At 32.3% G+C, this 18,134-nt stretch overlaps 1 protein-coding gene across 12 annotated transcripts in view; it reads right to left on the bottom strand.

Annotated features, from left to right (window-relative positions):
- Nucleotides 1-18,134, bottom strand: part of NPAS3 (neuronal PAS domain protein 3) — a 783,057-nt gene that overhangs the window by 755,730 nt on the left and 9,193 nt on the right. The gene's annotated exons all lie outside the window — the stretch shown is intronic.

Genomic DNA, 18,134 nt, shown 5'->3' with positions numbered 1-18,134 from the left:
ATCACCATTTGTTACCTTCCCAGCCATCTTCCTACAAGAAAAGTCAATGGGAGAAGCTGGATTCATTTAACTGCAGTGATTTGCTTAACAACCATGGCAAGAAAGGTCATGAAATTGGGCATGACTCACTTAACAATTGCCTTGCTTAACAATGGAAAGTCTTGTCTCACAGTTGAAAGTCAAGCTTTATCTATATTACAAAACTACTGAATGCAGTAAAATATTAATATTAATATTGATTCAATATTAATGTTTTCAAAAACACTTTATATATTTAGGATAGCACACTTTGGTTGGTTACTGGTTTAATCTTTTGGTACAAATTATTTAGGATAAAGGCTATTTATTCTGTAATGAATAAATGCACCGTAGTATGTTCATAATTCTTTCTTTTACAGTTAACACATAAGAAATTGTATTTGTCAGTGAAAATTTATTGGAAGGCTAAATTGAAATTATGAATGTCAGCTAACTTCAAGTTCTTACAAAATGTACATATGATGTATAAGGATTTGGTATGTATTTATGTACAGTATGTATGTATATGTGCATACACACAGTATATGAATGAATTAAGGGAAATAAACTGATCTATAGGTTGTCAAAGATTTCAGCAAAACAGTAAAAGTTGTATGTGTATCTTGGAAGAATACAAAGGCACATTTTTGTAATATCAGCCTACTATTGGGGGGAAAATGGATAAAAGAAACTGAACTTGATATTATTGAACTTAATTCTCATCTTTAAATTGTTCATTTTATAAAAATTATGTATACTTTAAGGCTACATTAAAATTGGAGTGGAAATTAATGCGAACAATTCCGTTATTACAAATGTGGCAACAAAATGAACAGTAACATATTATGAATGATGGAAAATAAAACAAAATTTACAGTCATGCAAAGTTCCACGAACAGAAAAGAAACAACATATAACTAATGTAATGCTAGTTAGTTAAGAACTATATTCAGGTCAGGGCAAGTCTACAGCAAGCAGAAAACAAATTGCTTAACTTTTATAATATTATTGCTGAAATATAAGCATTTATGAAATAAGGGAAGTCCCAATTGTCAGTGCTTGAAAAGAAATATTGAAGAAAGGTTGAAGTTCAGAACCTTTAAAGAAAAGATTTTTATTTCTGTTGCAGCCTGCAAAAATGAGAATTCATCGGTATTTGAAATTAATCTCAAGAGGACCAGGATATAGAGACAATAAAATGTCTTCAATAACTGCATAGATTTGAAAAACCAACCTAGATTCCTCTTTGAAGGATACAAATCACAAGCAGTTTAAAAACATTTTTAAAGAAGTAAAGGAACAGTTACCTGAAGTTTTTCCACCTAAAATATGTAAGACTGTTAAGATTACCCTGTCCTTAAGATATTCAATAACAAATGTTTCAATCACTATATAAATTACTTAATCTGCCTAAACATCTAGTTCACCCAGTGATTCTTGACACAATTCATAATTCTTAAACCTGACATATAAACAATTCAAAACCAAGCTTCAATCCTAATACAATAAATTGGAGCTAGATTGGAGCAGTTTCACTCTAGATACTCATGTTACATTAAATTATGAATCATAAAGGCACACAAAGTAGTAGTAGAAAAACAGTATAAGCAAGAATTGGGTTTTCCCATCTCACAATGTTGCCCATTCTACAAGACTGAAGTATTTGGAGTACTGAGAGCACAAATGCAGCGTTTATTTATGTACATTAAAGCATGTGCTTTGAGGACCACAAGGTACAACATAGTACAACAGAAACCTCCCCAAAACAGTTGCACAATCCCGTAAAATGATGCAGCTACTTTAATTAGCTGCACAGTGGGTTTAGGTTCACATTCCCAGAGTTTCCAAGTGACTGAACACAAAGTATTATAAACTATAAACTTCTATTATTTCCTATAAGGAAACTAGAATGACACTGCGATTTTTACAATCAAGTTAATCACCTCCCAGAAAAGCTAATACTTTTCATTGATAACATTACATGAAGTTCTTACATAAAAGTTTGTAGCCTATTCTATCTAGAAAATAAGATTCATAGACCATTTTTTCTTCCCTTTTAAACAATAATATCAATTCATGACAAGTTTTACTTTTTTGCAACAGCCTCATAATGAAAAAAGAGATGTCCAGTAAGCCCGTTTTTTCAGTTTAATTTTTTTCCCTTGAAAAAAACAAGTTTTCATAAAGACATAAAATCCTGATTTAAAATGTTTCTGATCAGCAAGAAATATTATCAAGATATTGCAAATATATTGCAGGCTAAATCCAACATTTTGGAGAAATTTTGCTAGACAGAGCATGTACATAGATGAAATATATTTCCTTCGTCATAGCAGAATGGAACAGATTAGGGGCAATTTTCACTAATTTCTTCTATCAGGAAATCTATATGTCCTAAAATTTGCTCCAGAGATTTGGGGAGCCTCTGGACCAGTGGCAGAAGAACTGCACAGAATCAGTGAAGAACATTTCTCATTTTCTATGAATAACATTTTGAACTGAATAAGACTCAGGGGATGAATGCAGCAACTGAAAAAAGCAAACATGGATTTCAAAACACTGAACTTTAAAGATACATTTTTTTAAAAACAGCTGAAGGACTGCAATGGGACATCTTTATATGAATTTGAAGTATATAATGATAAGACAATGTCGCGATTACAGTTCCACAAAACAGTGTTTTCAGCACATTACAAACCATTTTTTCCAAAAATATAAACTGAAAGATGAAAAATACATGGAATTTTAAATGCAGAATTCCTCAAGTTCAGTCTCAAGATTTTTTTATATATTTATTTTTTTAAAATCAGAAAATTGACATTTACTGATTTTGAACTGTTCTGTTCCAAGCCTTAGTCCTAATTTACAGATCTTTTCATTCTGGAAAATAGACCCACCAATTAAATAATGCCTCAATAACTTTTATATTATATTTTATGTCCCACTATTCTTTCTGGAATGTTTTTGGCAATCAGAAGCATAGAATTTTTCAAAAAAAAAACCAAAACCCAAAATCTACACATTATTCAAATATGTTCGTATATTAACAGTAAACCCAAAATTTAAATGTTCATATAATTACAATTTATGAAAACCAATGTTATAAATATATTTTATTTTTAAGTCATTAAGATAAATTTAAAAATCTTGATAGCCCATTAAAATGTAGATTAATATAAATAGATACTGCTAAGACTTCTAGACAAGGTGGGCATTGCAATCACATGGTAATTCACAATCTCTGGCTTGTTCTTTTGTCAGTTTGGGTGACCTTTAGCACTCCTAAACTTCTTTAGTCCAATCATATATGTTCTCCCCAAATACATTTGGCTATTATATGAAAGTAGCTATGTATTTGGATTGTGTAACCATATGTGGGTGTATATATCTGGTATTCATATGCAGCAGATCTTGTTTTAGACTGTAACATTGTGTCATAAACAGCCAAATTATGCTCTCAGATTCATAGTATGTTGCTAGACCAAACGTAATAATTTAATTTAGCAGAAATTTGGCAATCTGTTAATCTTTCCTAAAAGGAATAAACCTTTGACATAAATATTGAAACTCACAAATTGAAACTCAGAATAGGTAATGTAAGTATAAAACCAAATGTAAAACAAAAAATATATAAATATAAAAAATTATAATGTAAGATAAAGATCTACTTCATAATGAGAACTTGAACTCATGGCTTAAATTTATCCTGTTATTGTTGCATTTGAGACTATAATCCACAGGAATGCTAATTGTCCCTAGATCAATCACTATATATTAACCTTTAATGTTCTTGGATGTATTCCTAGAATTTGCATGGGTGTGTGGGTGTGGGTGGGTGGGTGGGTGTCTCAGTCAGGCAGCATAGTATTATTTCAAGAATTGTGGATTTTCCATAGGCTGTCTGAAAGTAGTGTTATTGTATATATCTTGAAGGTGAAACCTACATCTATTTGCAGTAACAGACCCGTTCATATGTGTTGTTTGTCAAGAAAAGGGAAAGATAAGTTTTTGAGCAAAGCATTTGGAGTCCTTCTGTTTATAACACAATTTTCAGTTATTTCCCCCCTTTACTTCCGCCTTTTTTATTCCTCTGCTTATTAATTTTGTGGTTGTGTTAATCCTTTAATGCTGTTACATGCATTTGTATTAGTTTGTATAATACAAACTAATATAATGACAAGAAAAAAACAAGATAAATTTATTTTAATGTTATTTCATTGGGATAATATAATAAATCCTAGTGTACTTAATTTTTACCTTCTCTGCATATGACTGGGATTTGCATTATGAGATGAACACAGTTTAAAAGGACCAAACTTACTTTTTAAAATTGTATTTTTAGTCATTTACTTCATAAATGTTTGCTTTTTTTCTCTTTACAATCTGCATTGATAGTTTTAATTGCCATGATACAATTAGTCAAACATTAAGGAACAGATTTAAATTGTTATTTAAAATCCAAGTTTTTGGTTAGTATTGACAAGGAAAATGTTGTACAAGAGATTGTTCTAAACTAATGTACTGAAAGTTAAAACAAAATACAATACAATACAAGAGTAGGTGGTACACAGCCTGGTCTTTTAAAGATTTTAGACCGTAACTCCAACGTTTTGCTACTGGCTACTTTGGCTAAAGACAATTGTGAAATATTAAATAGTTGGAAGGCTTGGATGTTTAGTTTTATTTTTTTAAAGAATTAGTTGTAAACATTTTACCCGTACTAGTAAAATACTAGTAAACAAAATCAACTTTTTTTTCAATCAAGTGATATTTTAAAATATATGTAATCTTGCTAATATGTCCTTTTTCAATACAAACTAATAGTAGATTAACATAAAGCTGAAAATTAAAGCCAAATGTTCTGCAATACATTGGGATGATATACCTTCATATAATGGCCATGTCTTATGTCATTTGTGTTGCTAACGATGGCTCTTGCATATATAATTCTATTATACTTTTATAAATCAGCATTTGGATAAATGATTTTGAACCATTAATATATTTTCCTGGTTAAAATTCTCTGAGATGTTCTTAATAAGAGTCTTAGATAATGAATTTGGGCAAACTCTGGAACAGTCTTTACAGTATTATCATTCTCATTAATTTTCAAAACTACCTACTGTGTTGAGATGATCGTCATGGGCTTAAGACTTCAATTTGGCTAAATATTTTTGCATATATTTCAACATTTAAGTAACAGATGTTTACATCTTAAGTTTGAATTTCAGTAATGGTTAAATATTTACTGTGATGCCCTAATTTATTTTACAATGTTCATCTTCATCTCACATTTTTAGCCCTGAAACCTAACTTTACTATGCTCACTAACTATAGACAAAATAACAATAAAATCTGTATTTAGTAAATATAGCTATTATTATTATTAGTTTAATAAAAGTAAAATTGTTTTCAGAAGAGTTAATGAAGAGTTAATGAAGAGTTAACCATCCCATTTGAGTTCCACTTTGAAACGTTATTCCTTTTGTTATCTTCAAAGACTATTTGTTTCCCAATTGTTTCATTCCTCTCCTATCAGAGCAATAAGTATTTCATTACTAGTTTATCTGTCCAGAGGCTTGAGAAGCAGTAACAATTAACCCTCCCTTCACAGTGATTGATACAGGCTTTGCTTTCAATTTGTTCCACTACACAGATCATGAAATTCTGAATGCGATCATCCTTATTGACCTGTATCTTATTGCCTACCATATTGACAAATTGCTACATATATATGTAGGTTGCTATATATATATATATAGGTCTGAGTGTGTTCAGGTCTTTTCCCGTGTAAGAACATGGGAAAAGACCCGAACACACCTAGACTTACGTACCTGTACCTGTGAAAATCTACGAAAATACATACACACACACACGCACACACACACACATATAATATAGCAATTTAGATAAATACATACTCACATACACAGATATATACACAAAACAAACATGAATATATGTATAGAACTATTCTATCTAAAACAAGTTTTTTTTAAAAAAAAAATTGGATATGCCTTTACTTATAACGGTTCATTTAATGACCATTCCAAGTTACAACAGCACTGAAAAAAAAGTGACTTGGACCATTTTCAATACTTATGACCACTGCAGCATCCCCATGGTCACATGATCAGAAATCAGACGCTTGGCAACCAGTTCATATTTATGACTTGCTGTGTCCCATGGTTATGTGATCACCTTTTGCCACTTTCTGACAAGAAAAATCAACAGGGAAGCCAAATTCACTTAGCAACCATGTTACTAATCTATCAATTGCTATGATTCACTTAATTGTGGTAAGAAAGGTCATAAAATGGGGCAAAACTCAGTTAACAATGTCTCACTTAACAACGGAAATTTTGGGTTTAATTGTGATCGTAAGTCGATGCCTGCCTATATTTTGTTTGAGGATGGTATTTGTTAAGATAGCAAGACAATCCATTATTTGATTTTACAACAAAAAAGTATACGCTTGCATCTGAGCAAAAATGTATTGTTTGTGCAATTCTTCTCCACCAGCAATCTAAATACATCACCTAAACAATATGAAGAGAATTGCTAGTGGAGGATTGAAACTTTATATGAAAGTTACTTACAACATTTTTACTATTCTTGTACAATAACATCAAAGTATACTAAAGTTCTTCTGGTGGCAGAAAGTTTCTTTCAAATCATGTGAAGTATAATTCACTTTCTCTGGATGGGTCTATTAATCTAAACAAAGTCTTAACTTAATTTTTTCACTTATTTTGTGTAACAAAGATCAATGGCAAATTAAACAATGCTTTGCTGTCTCCCAATTATCTCTTTCTTTGATAATCAAAAACGGAAGTACAGGAGGCTCAGCACTATACCAGCAAATATTCCACGTGCTGCTCCCATGTTGTTACAACACATCCTCTCCCTCTACTGTAGTCATAGCTTCCTTCTGAGATAATAGGAAACTTTCTACTGAGTGAACTTTATCAGATACTTTCACCAAAGCTGTACATTCCATAATTTAATTAGATTATCTACTCCAAGATTCTATACAATTTCTAGAGGACCTGGGCATACTGGAATCTGGAAGGCATACAAGAATCTTTAGGAGAAGCAGAGCAAGAAAACAAGCAGACATTCATTGTATAATGTAGTTTGTAGCTCTGCCACATTTTTTTGCAACAATAAATCTGGTGGATAGAGGATTCCACAATGGTTGGTTTCAATCTTCTACTGTTACAAAACTAAGTAAGGAGGAACAAGTTAGTACATACAACTAGAGCAGTTTTACCAAATCACACGGATTACAAATATTATTCAATCATTCTTCCCCAAAACTGTATGTTAAGAATAGCGGTCTAATATGCCTGAAGGATACTTAAAAGATAAAATATATATTAACTAGCTAACTAGACAGACAGGCAAGAATCTCAATAGTTGTCTAATCCCATACCACACTTTTTGCAGGAAATCCACTATTACAAAACATTTGATTTATGACCATTGGCCTGTGATTCACAGGGTTCTAGAAAACTTGCTTTCAAGTCTGTAAGTCTTTCTATAGTTTTAAAAAATAGCATCTAATCAAATCAATTTGTAACTTTATTTCACTTTTATACCTTCACACTCCACATATATTCCAGAAGTATTTAAAATTGGGATGTAATACATTTTAATCCTAATTTTAATTATTAGGAACAACATGCAGAACAGGAAAAAAATGACAAAAAGTAAACAGACATACATTTGTATTTAAAATCACATATCACATATTATATTGGAAAGCAAAGAAATATTTGTACCAGCAATTCGCATTAGTTTTATAATTAATGGCATAGAAAACAAATCATTAGCAGTGTATTTATCTTCTTTACAAAATTTTCAAAGTTTATTCATCGGAATCTCTGTAGTCTAAAATACCACAGGGAAATAGTTTCACAAAACAAAATTTCACAAAACAAAACAAAAATTTCACAAAACAAAATTTCACAATGAAAAAATATCTAAAATGACATACATTTTGAAAATAGTGTTTTGAGGAACCAAGCATAGAATATTATATGGCAAGATACTTTATGGATGGCTGAATCATGTGAACGTGTTAGTCATGATGCTGAACTCTAATTGTACATTATTTTTAGCGACAATCATGTGCAAGAACATAGTGGAACAAAAACTGCAGGCTTATTAAAGAATAAGAAATTAAATTTAAGAAAATGTACATTCTAAAATCAGAAGAATGAATATGTTTACATTTCAAGCAACTTTCTATATCATTCCTTAATGTATACTATTGAGTAGTCATACATTAAAATGCACAATTACTCGGGCAATAGTATGATTAAAGAAGTGAACTTCTCTGATAACTATCATACTATATTCAATGACAAAGAAAAATATTACAGAAAAGTTTTGAAGATAAAGAAGGCATCAAGGCAGCCAATTTCATTCCTCTAATCTGGAAAACAATTCACAGCTGTAAAAAAAAAAGTACTGTATTATTTCACTTTCATTTGCAGCAGAGAAATTTTTAAATTAATTGTATGGGGGGTGAGGGGGAGCTATTCACAGAAATTCCTGAGATTCTTATCAGCATACTGTTCAAATGAAGAGCACTTTAATCAGTAGAGGAATCCTCACATTTCTAATGTCTTGCTGAGCATTCTGCAGGTTAGAGCAGCAGCTGGTAGAGGTCATATATCTTTTGTGAGTATCCCAAAAAGGCTCACTGCCAGACTGTTAAATTATGAATAAGCAATGAACAAAAGAATGCGGATACGATAGTGACAAGATAATCCAAGCAAATTTATCTATGACAAATTTCACAGGATTAACAAATTACATTTACACAGAACAATACAAACCTGCAAGAATGATGAGCTTATTTTTCCTTAAAACCATCAGTCCAAAAAAAAAAAAAAAAAACCTATACAAATTCACTGCATGCATTTAAAATTAATTGAACTAGAAAATAAGACACATATACAGCTCAATAATACGCATGTTTTCTTCAGAGTAAATCCAACTTAGTTCAATATACCTAAGAGTTGTGCCATAATTAATGGCAGAGAAGGGGTTAAGTTTCTTTTCAAGCAAAATAACACATTTAATGCATGGAATGCTTTATTTGCAGTTTATATAGTACAATACTTTAAAACTGCTAGCTTCTCTTTTAAAGGTTGTTTTTTACAATTAATACCACATTTATTTTCAAGGTAAAATTGTTGTATTTTAATCATTTATATAGTTAACAAGAAATATTTAAAGCTTTTATTATAAAAGTTGTAATATATTCTCCAGATAAGCAAGTTTCCAGATAAGATGATTATTTAATAAATGTAATCAATTTTAATCAATAAATTCCCTAAGCATTTGATAAATTAGTTAATTAATTAAAAACTTATCAAATGCTTAGGGAATTTATTGATTAAAATTGATTACATTTATTAAATAATCATCTTATTTGGAAACTTGCTATTGTTGACACTAGTTACTGGCTAAGTATTGTTAACTGAAGTTTTGAACTTTGTCAGTGATCTATGGTTTATCTGGTTGGAAACTTGAAAATTACAGATATATGGAGAAAAAAATTTCAGCCCAATCTGATTCTAATCATTCATGACTAAAATGCACATAAGACTAATTATACCAGATGTGGCTACAACTTTGGAAGTGTAACCATCTGAGAGAATTGCAATGCAGATTTCACTGTACATCAAAGCATAGCCTGAGTTTCTTAGCTCCTGATACAGCAAGCAGTACTAGGACAGCTCTTTTAGTAGATGCTTCAATCCCCTGCATCCTATATAGTGCCTTTTTCAAACAACCTAAAATATAGAGCTAGATCTATACTCTCTCTTGGTGAGTGTGAAGTTTTAAAAAAAAAGACTCCAGAGATAATTGTCTTTTAGGTATGCATCCAGCTACTCTTCAACATTTCAGAGTCCACTATGTAAAGCGGTCACAGACTTCACTGCATGACTTCAGTATTTGATGCTGAAATGTACCTATCCTTTCTCAGTCTTAAGATCTCAAATATAAAATATATTTTGCAAGAGTCTAAACCAGCTGGGAAAGTCATATATTGCCTGAAAATTATGGATTGTACAAATCCCAGAGGCATCAGATCAGGGAAGAATTTATATCAATTCCGATTACATGCCAATCAATTATGGCGTTAAATGGACTCAATTTTGACTTTCAGATATACTTTTGTATTATTTTTCATTTAAACCTACTTCATAAAAATATCTTTGCAATTTTTTTCCATCATGCAATTTAGAAAACTCAGCCTAGAATATGACAACCCCCAGTCATTTGTTACAGTTTGGAAATTGCAAACTTACAAGAATTTAAATGAGTTGGCTATTATATGAAAGTAGCTTTCTATGCATTTGGATTGTGTGACCATATGTGGGTGTATATATCTGGTATTCATATGCAGCAGAAATGCTAATAACTAATAATAATAGAAATGGGAACTTGCAGAAAAATCTATGGGGCCCATGTCCTACCTTGTAAAAAACACTGCTTGATCTTATTTTTATTTATTATTGAATGAAGTGGGCCACCTTTCTATTTATATATACCCTTAAAGAAATTTCTGCATGAACAAAAAAATAGTGAAGGAATTCTTTTCTCTTCCTGGGAAGTTATTTTTTTAATTCAAATGCAAGGAAATCATATATAACATCTTCAGGAATGGCTAAAGGACTGAATATCTACACTTTTTGTTACCTGCAGCAGCTGGGATCTCTCCTCTTAACTGTGGATTTTCTGCCAACATCAGAGATGGAGATTCAGCATATCTTAAAACATCTGCAATAGCATATCTTATACCATTTTCACCATCCCTTTCTTAGCCCTGTGCACGTTAATCTAATTCCACTGGCTTTATCCAGTGTGTTTGCATAGTTTTGCACACCTACAGTTCAGAAAGCCTCTGCACACATGTACATCTGAATCTCACAAGACTCCAGATTACAAACAAGAAGTTTGAAACTAAAAAAAACGCTTAAGGAAGCAGTTAATATATAAGAGAGAAAAAGGATTATCCTCAAAAACTTATTTTATTTTTCTGTATTCTCGTATTTTTACCTTTTTCATTCAAGCACTTTAACCATTCATTTTTAATAAGTATAGAAATTTAGTGACATGTTTACACAGCCATGTTAATTTACAATATAAAAACATGTCTGCCAAGCAGTAATCATAAAAAATGCCAATATGAGAATTAACATCTAATTAATATTTTAATGTACTATTTTAAACTTCAAATGCAAGTGTTTTAATATAATCAATTATTCACTAAGTCAACCAAAATGCAGAAGAAAGAAATGTTATAATCTAGGCTTATATGAAAATTTATGCTTTATTAAATATAGAAAATGATGAAAAAATGAGTGATTAACCATTCTTCAAGTTTATGTGCAATACTTTGTTATTTTACCAAGCCTCAATTAATCTGTAAGGTTTTCTGAATCTCTCTGTGAACCACTGGTTTATATAGAACTGATGAACGATAAAAGCCAACTCGGTATCCGGTTATATTTTTTCACAAATAGGATCAGCCACTTTGTGCTATTATAAAGGGGAAGGGATAAACAACACACTCTACAAAAGTCTTTTTTTATCTTTACATCCAACATTGTAAAGATTCAGTTGTTCAGCCCTTGGCATTGACCTACACCTTGACCTATAAAGTCTATTACCTACAAGTGTTTGAATATCCTGTTTTTCACTCAACACTGCTACAAAGTTGTTTTTTTAGAGAAATAATTTTATTCCAAAACTTATCAATTTAACTGAATGTCTGTATAGCACCCTAAGTGAAATGGGAAATTTTACAATGAGCTAAATTATTTGAGATAAAATGAGCATTAATCCATAATAAAGTCTATCAAGAATCATCAAAAGTAGAAAATGAGGTAGCAAAAATCACTTATTTGAATAAAGTCCAGAAACAGTGTTGTTTTACTTCTTTAAAACATATTAGCCATTACCTGGCTAAAGGTGAACAAATGTACAGCTATCTCCCTGCAAATCACAATTGGTTGGCAAAATTTCAAAACCACTTGGAAAGAAAAATCTGTCGTATTCCATAGGATAACCTTGTACTTGGCACTTTTTTTTCCATAGCCAATGCATCTGATATTATCATTACTTCCAGTTCTCAATTGCAGAGCTAATGTACCCTGTATACACCCTTATTGCTCCTCGGCCACTGTTATAGAAAAGCACTGACCTGGCACTGGACTTGCCAGGGAAAAGATTATCATATTAATTTCTAGCTTGTAATCACCATTATCATAATCTAGAGCCCCTCTTAAAAAAAAGGCAGTTTCCTACATTTTTGAATACAATACTGCAGAATGCATGCATTGGCTTGGAAAATTTACAATGCTGTATCATCTAGCTAATTGATAAATGTCTGGTTACATGCCTTCTCTGCTAAACCTTTATTTCACTCATCTTTTCATGGTATGCAGTTTGTCTAAATACCATCTTTCAAATCTGAATGGAGATTTTTAAAGGCTTCAGTTTTATAAAAACCTATCAATACAGGTAGTCCTCGATTTACAACCATTTGTTTAGTGACTGTTCAAAGTTACAATGGCACTTTAAAAAAGAGACTTATGACCATTTTTCACACTTACGATGGTTGCAGTATCCCTGGTCACATGACCAAAATTTGGACACTTACTGGTTCATATTTTTACAGTGCCCCAGAGTCATATGATCAACATTTGTGACTCTCTGACAAGCAAACTCAATGGGTAGCTAGATTCACTTAACAATAGTGTTACTAACTTAACAACTTCAGTGATTCACTTAAGATCTGTGACAAGAAAGGTTGTAAATTGGGACAAAACTCACTTAATCACTTCTTGTTTAGTAACTACTTTGGTTAGCAATCATTCACAAATACAACAGTAATAAACAGTAATAAAAATTTAATTTTTCCAATAATGGATACATTTCCAACCAAATCTGATGCATCTGACAACAAAAATTCCTTCAGTGTGAAACTGATTAAGGTCTGGTCAATTTCAACAGCAGTTGGCTGAAAGTTCTAATCAACTAATTAAGGTCACAGACCTGAGCTTATTAACAACTGGTTGGCACTTTTTAGGAAGTCCTGCATTGAGAAGAAAAGCAGCTCAGAAATAGGTTTAAGCATTTTTTCCAACCTGCAAGGGGGCAAAATAAAAGAAACATATGTCAGATTTGGAAGTCATATTCCATGCTGCCACATAGCCTGAGAAAGTGGGAGGGGGTTGATTTCAATTGAGTAGTTCTAAGTAGACAAAATAAAATTCTTTTCTTAGTTCAAGGTTATTAAGTGTAGCGCAGCAGAAAAAAAAGGATCTTACACTAGGACAGATCGTGATTGGTCCATATGATGTGATGATGGGGAAAAACGGGGATTGTAGTTTGAGACATTGTGGGAAGTCCGGGAAACTTTTAGTTTTGAGATTCCACAGATGTGCCAGGTGCTATTCTAATAAAGGTACTTTTGAGATTATGCTTGTCTCAGAGTTACTGATTGGAATGGAGGTTTGCTGGAACGCCGACAACATAACTGTCAGGCACTATACAAGAGGACTTTATCTGTATTCATTTAATGGCCATGTTGCTTAACAACCAAGTTGTTAGAACAGAACATGGTTGCTAAATAAGGAGAGAGTGGAGTCCTCTCAGTTATATAAAAGTGGTTTACCCATAAGTCAACTGCAAATTACTGTACCAGGGAAGTTATATTCCATTTCATGTTTCCCAAGTCTCCGTGCAAGGCCAAAACAGATTACAAATTTGCTGAATCTAAGATCAGAGAAAAATAAGCAACTTATCTAAAATAGGCACAAATATGATATACCAGAGAAACTTTTCAAACAGAAGAATCTCTAAAATAAATCTTCTGTAGATCTTGGTAGGACATGAGACTCTCCTCATCATTAAAATTAGACTCTATATAATTATTAAGGGGATTGTTTTTGCTAGAGATGTCCTTTAAATTATGCGATAAATGGCTAAGAGGACTAGATATGTTTAGCCTAATCAAGAGAAGGCTCGGGGGGACATGATAGCAGTCTTCCAATATAGGTAGTCCTCAACTTATGACCACAATTGAGCTCAAAATGTATGTTCAGTGAGAATTTAAGTGTGTTTTAACCCATTTTACAACTTTTCTTGCCACATTTCTTAAGTGAATCACTGAAATTGTCAAATTAGTAACACAGTTGTTAAGTGAAGATGGTTTCCCCGTTGACTTTGCTTGTCAGAAAGTTGCAAAAGGTAATCACATTGCCCCAGGACACTGCAATCATCATAAATATGAATCAGTTGTCCAGCATCCAAATGTAAATCATGTGACCAAAGGGATGCTCAACAATCGTTAAGTCTGAAAAATGATCATGTCAATGCCATTGTAACTTTGAATGGTCTCTAAACAAACTGCTGTAAGTCAAGGACTACCTGTATTTGAAGAGCTGTCACAGGGTAAAGGGTGTTGTTTTGCCGCCTAGAATTGTGGGTGCTGCACTGCTAGAGGTTTTCAAGAAAAGATTGGACAACCATTTGTCTGGGATGGTATAAGGATTCCTTAGGGCAGTATAAGGACTCCTTAAGGCAGTATAAGGACTCCTGTTTTGGACTAGAGGACCTTAAAGATCCCTTCCAGCCCTATGATTCTACACCATAGAAACAATAATCTAAACCACAGACTATTGTGATTTGATTAATAAGAAACTTTCTAGTCACCATAGGCATCAAAGCAACCTAATGGAACACTATCATTTCCTAAAAGAATGGACATTATCCAGGCAAGAATAGAGAAATTATGTTTGTTGAAAAATGGATAGCTTGATATTATCATTCTTTTTTCATTTCGGAAAAGAAAATAATACAATGCAGAAACACAATTTACTTTTGTATCAACTTTTCCTACTATGTATTTTCATCTCTAGCTAATATATTGAATGATGAAATGAATTCTTTTATTATGGCCAAAGGCCAGCAATGTTTTAATGTTTTGATTTCAGCAGTGAAACCTGCCTCTTTATAAACACAAAACTGCAATCAATTGTTGACTATCAAAGAGGAGAACATATGGTACATTCCTGTTGGATTGGGTTCTTTGTCCTGTGTTGTATCCCTCTCTCTTACACCTCTTGTTGCATTCCAGAAGGCTGAATAGTAGAGATTAGAAATTTTATAAAGGCACCTGGCAAGGTTGTACAGAAAGAGATGTAAAAATAATTTCGAGGGCAACAGTCAGACCCCCTCTATACATGACTTTAGTTTGCCTTTATTCATAAAGATCATGCTATCTTCAAGGTAAGCAATATTATGCAGAGCAACAAAAGAGTTAAACACGGTAAGTCAAATAAATGAAATGCAAGGATAAGAAATATAGTTAAATCTAGAATATACCAACTCCATTCACTAAACTTTTCTGAATCTTTCTATCTTTGCAACCCATCCTTGCTTCCACCATGGCTATATATGGCTTCATAGTTTGCTTTTCTTCCTTCAGAAGTCTAGTTCAACTCGAGATAACTTTCTTAGTAAAAATCAAGATCTTGTTTTTGTGCAGCATACAACCAGTGAAATTATTACCAGTATTATAATTTTTCACAAACCTTTTAACCTAGTTCCATAAGGTGTAAATTATTAATTTAAAAACAGGTAATCCTTGACCTACAACAGTTCATTTAGCAACTGTTTAGCAACTTATGACATAAGTTGTTCACACTTACAATTGCTTTAGCATCCTAGTGGTCAAGTAATCAAAATTCAGACACTTGGCAACTGACTCATATTTATGATGGCTGCAATGTCCCAGGGTCATGTGATCAACTTTTGTGACCCTCAGGCAAGTCAAGCGGAAAGCCAGATTCACTTAAGAACTGCAGTGATTCACTTAACTGTGGCAAGAAAGATTGTAAAATGGAGCAAATGTCACTTGACAAATGTCTCACTTAGCAACAAAAATGTTGAGCTTAATCACGGTTGTAAATTGAGGATTACCCATGGTTTATCCTGGAGTAAGCCTTCCACTGCAACTGCTCTGTGGAAGAACTTTCCCACCCAGAGATCTGCAGGGCCCTCAGCTTGCTATGCCTGCAGCAATCTTTAAGAACCCGTTTTCCCCTCCCTGCTCCTGGGCTTCAGGCTAAGTTGATTGTGTGGGGAGAGGGATCTCCTTTTTAGTGGCGGTGTTTTTTGTGGTTTACTTCATTCATGTTACATATTGCACGTGCCAGTTGTGTTTTACTATATGTTGTATGTTGCTCCTTTTGTATTACATTATGGTGTTATTTTTTAAGGGTCCTAAAGTGTGGGTTTGTGTCTGCCTGTCTGTCGAAACATGTCAATTAAATTAATGTTAAATTTTCCAAATTATATACGCCAAGAAAATATATATATATATATATATAAATTATATAAATTATATAAATTATATAAATTATATAAATTATATAAATTATATAAATTATATAAATTATATAATATATAATTCATGTTTTAGAATCCACACAAATATATGCTCAGCATCCAGAATTCAGCCCAAACCAGGAAGTTTGATGTGGTACAAGCTTCTGTGGATAAAGTACAATCCTCATTCAGCAATTATATACTTGGATACAGAGGGGGGAGAAATCAAAACACTCAGACCATCTGGAATTAGCCATTCCTTTGTTCAAGCATGTCCATTTATAGGACAGCAATAGAACCAGGAGGCTGAAATATCTCCCAATGGTTTGAATTACCATAATTCTCCCATCTGTATTACCTTTCATCAATCTCCTTAACATTGGAAATGCCCAAGTTAAAAGTTGTGTTAAGAGAATATACCAATAAATGAAAAAAACAGCTTTGATGATTGCTCCCCCAAAATAATCCTATTCCATTTCTTCATATGAAAATTAGTATTTATCAAGAAATATTACCTATTTATGGTCAGAAGCAAAAAAATTAGATCCCCTTTGTTTTATTAAGTAACCAATGCTCCTCACTCCCAGTAAAAAGACAAACAAAACCTCACTGGTATAGATATTACTATACAATATTATCTTATTTGTCAAATCACTTGTAACAAAATCATTTTGTGTACAATTCAGATAATCAGGTGATTATAGAGATGTATTCTTTTAAAAAATGAATTTACAAAGCTCATATTTGTCATACTCAAATATTACTTCTTGACTAAGAAGATAGCTGTTCACATATGAGCCCAAACTTCAGTTTTAACATGCTATGTACAAATTCAGGGATCAAGTACTTTCTCGTCTCTCATCTATTATGCCATTAAGAGCAGAATTTGCTTAGGTTTCAAGCAAGCTACAGTGACATACTGCACAATTTGAATAACCTACAGCTAATATCAAGAAAACAAATCAAACCATAATCGGAAGTGATGTTTTCTCTGAAATATAGTTAATACTAATCAAAACTGAGTGTGATTCAGATATGAAGATTGCAATGGGATAAGAATAGAAGTCTTGTCATAGACACTTTGGAAAAGACAGAAGGAATATATGCAACTCTAAGGGTAAACAATACTTATTCCTATAACATTAAACTATGTCTTGTTGTTAAAGTCAAATTCATCCTGTAAGGCACAAATTGATGCCAAACTGTCCATTTGATGAAAATAGACCAGGAGACTTAACTGATAAGAGAAAGATGAAAAGAGTCCACAGACAATTATCAATTCTCACCCAACTACTCTTTCATGTCAGAACCTGTGACAGAACAGTATAGTATGAGCCTTTTCTTCACTACAGAGTTCAGTTAATCTGGGATACACTGCAAACATTTAATGATTCTGAGAAGGTCAATATACTTAATTCCGATTATGCAACACCATGTTTGAAAGGGAAGAAATCAGAAGTATTCTGAATTAGTTCTAAAAGACCTCAGGGCATTGCTAATCATTAGTTGCGTTAAGAAAAATAACTGATTCGGTATCATATAAATGAGATTCTATATAAAAATGAGATCAGTGTGACCTTTGATACATAACATAATTAAGATGCTCAAAGACCCCTTAAATTAAGGGAATACTTTGTATTTTTCTAACATCCAAATTAAAGCAATTAAATATATGTTCAATTGGGTTAATAAATAAG

This window comes from Notechis scutatus, chromosome 1, assembly GCF_049901735.1.
Source record: "Notechis scutatus isolate UNSWTSFEM ecotype Mainland chromosome 1, rNotScu1.2, whole genome shotgun sequence".
Classification (NCBI taxonomy): domain Eukaryota; kingdom Metazoa; phylum Chordata; class Lepidosauria; order Squamata; family Elapidae; genus Notechis; species Notechis scutatus.
Note: the sequence above shows the minus strand (reverse complement) of the source record. Positions and strands in the feature narration are given on the sequence as shown.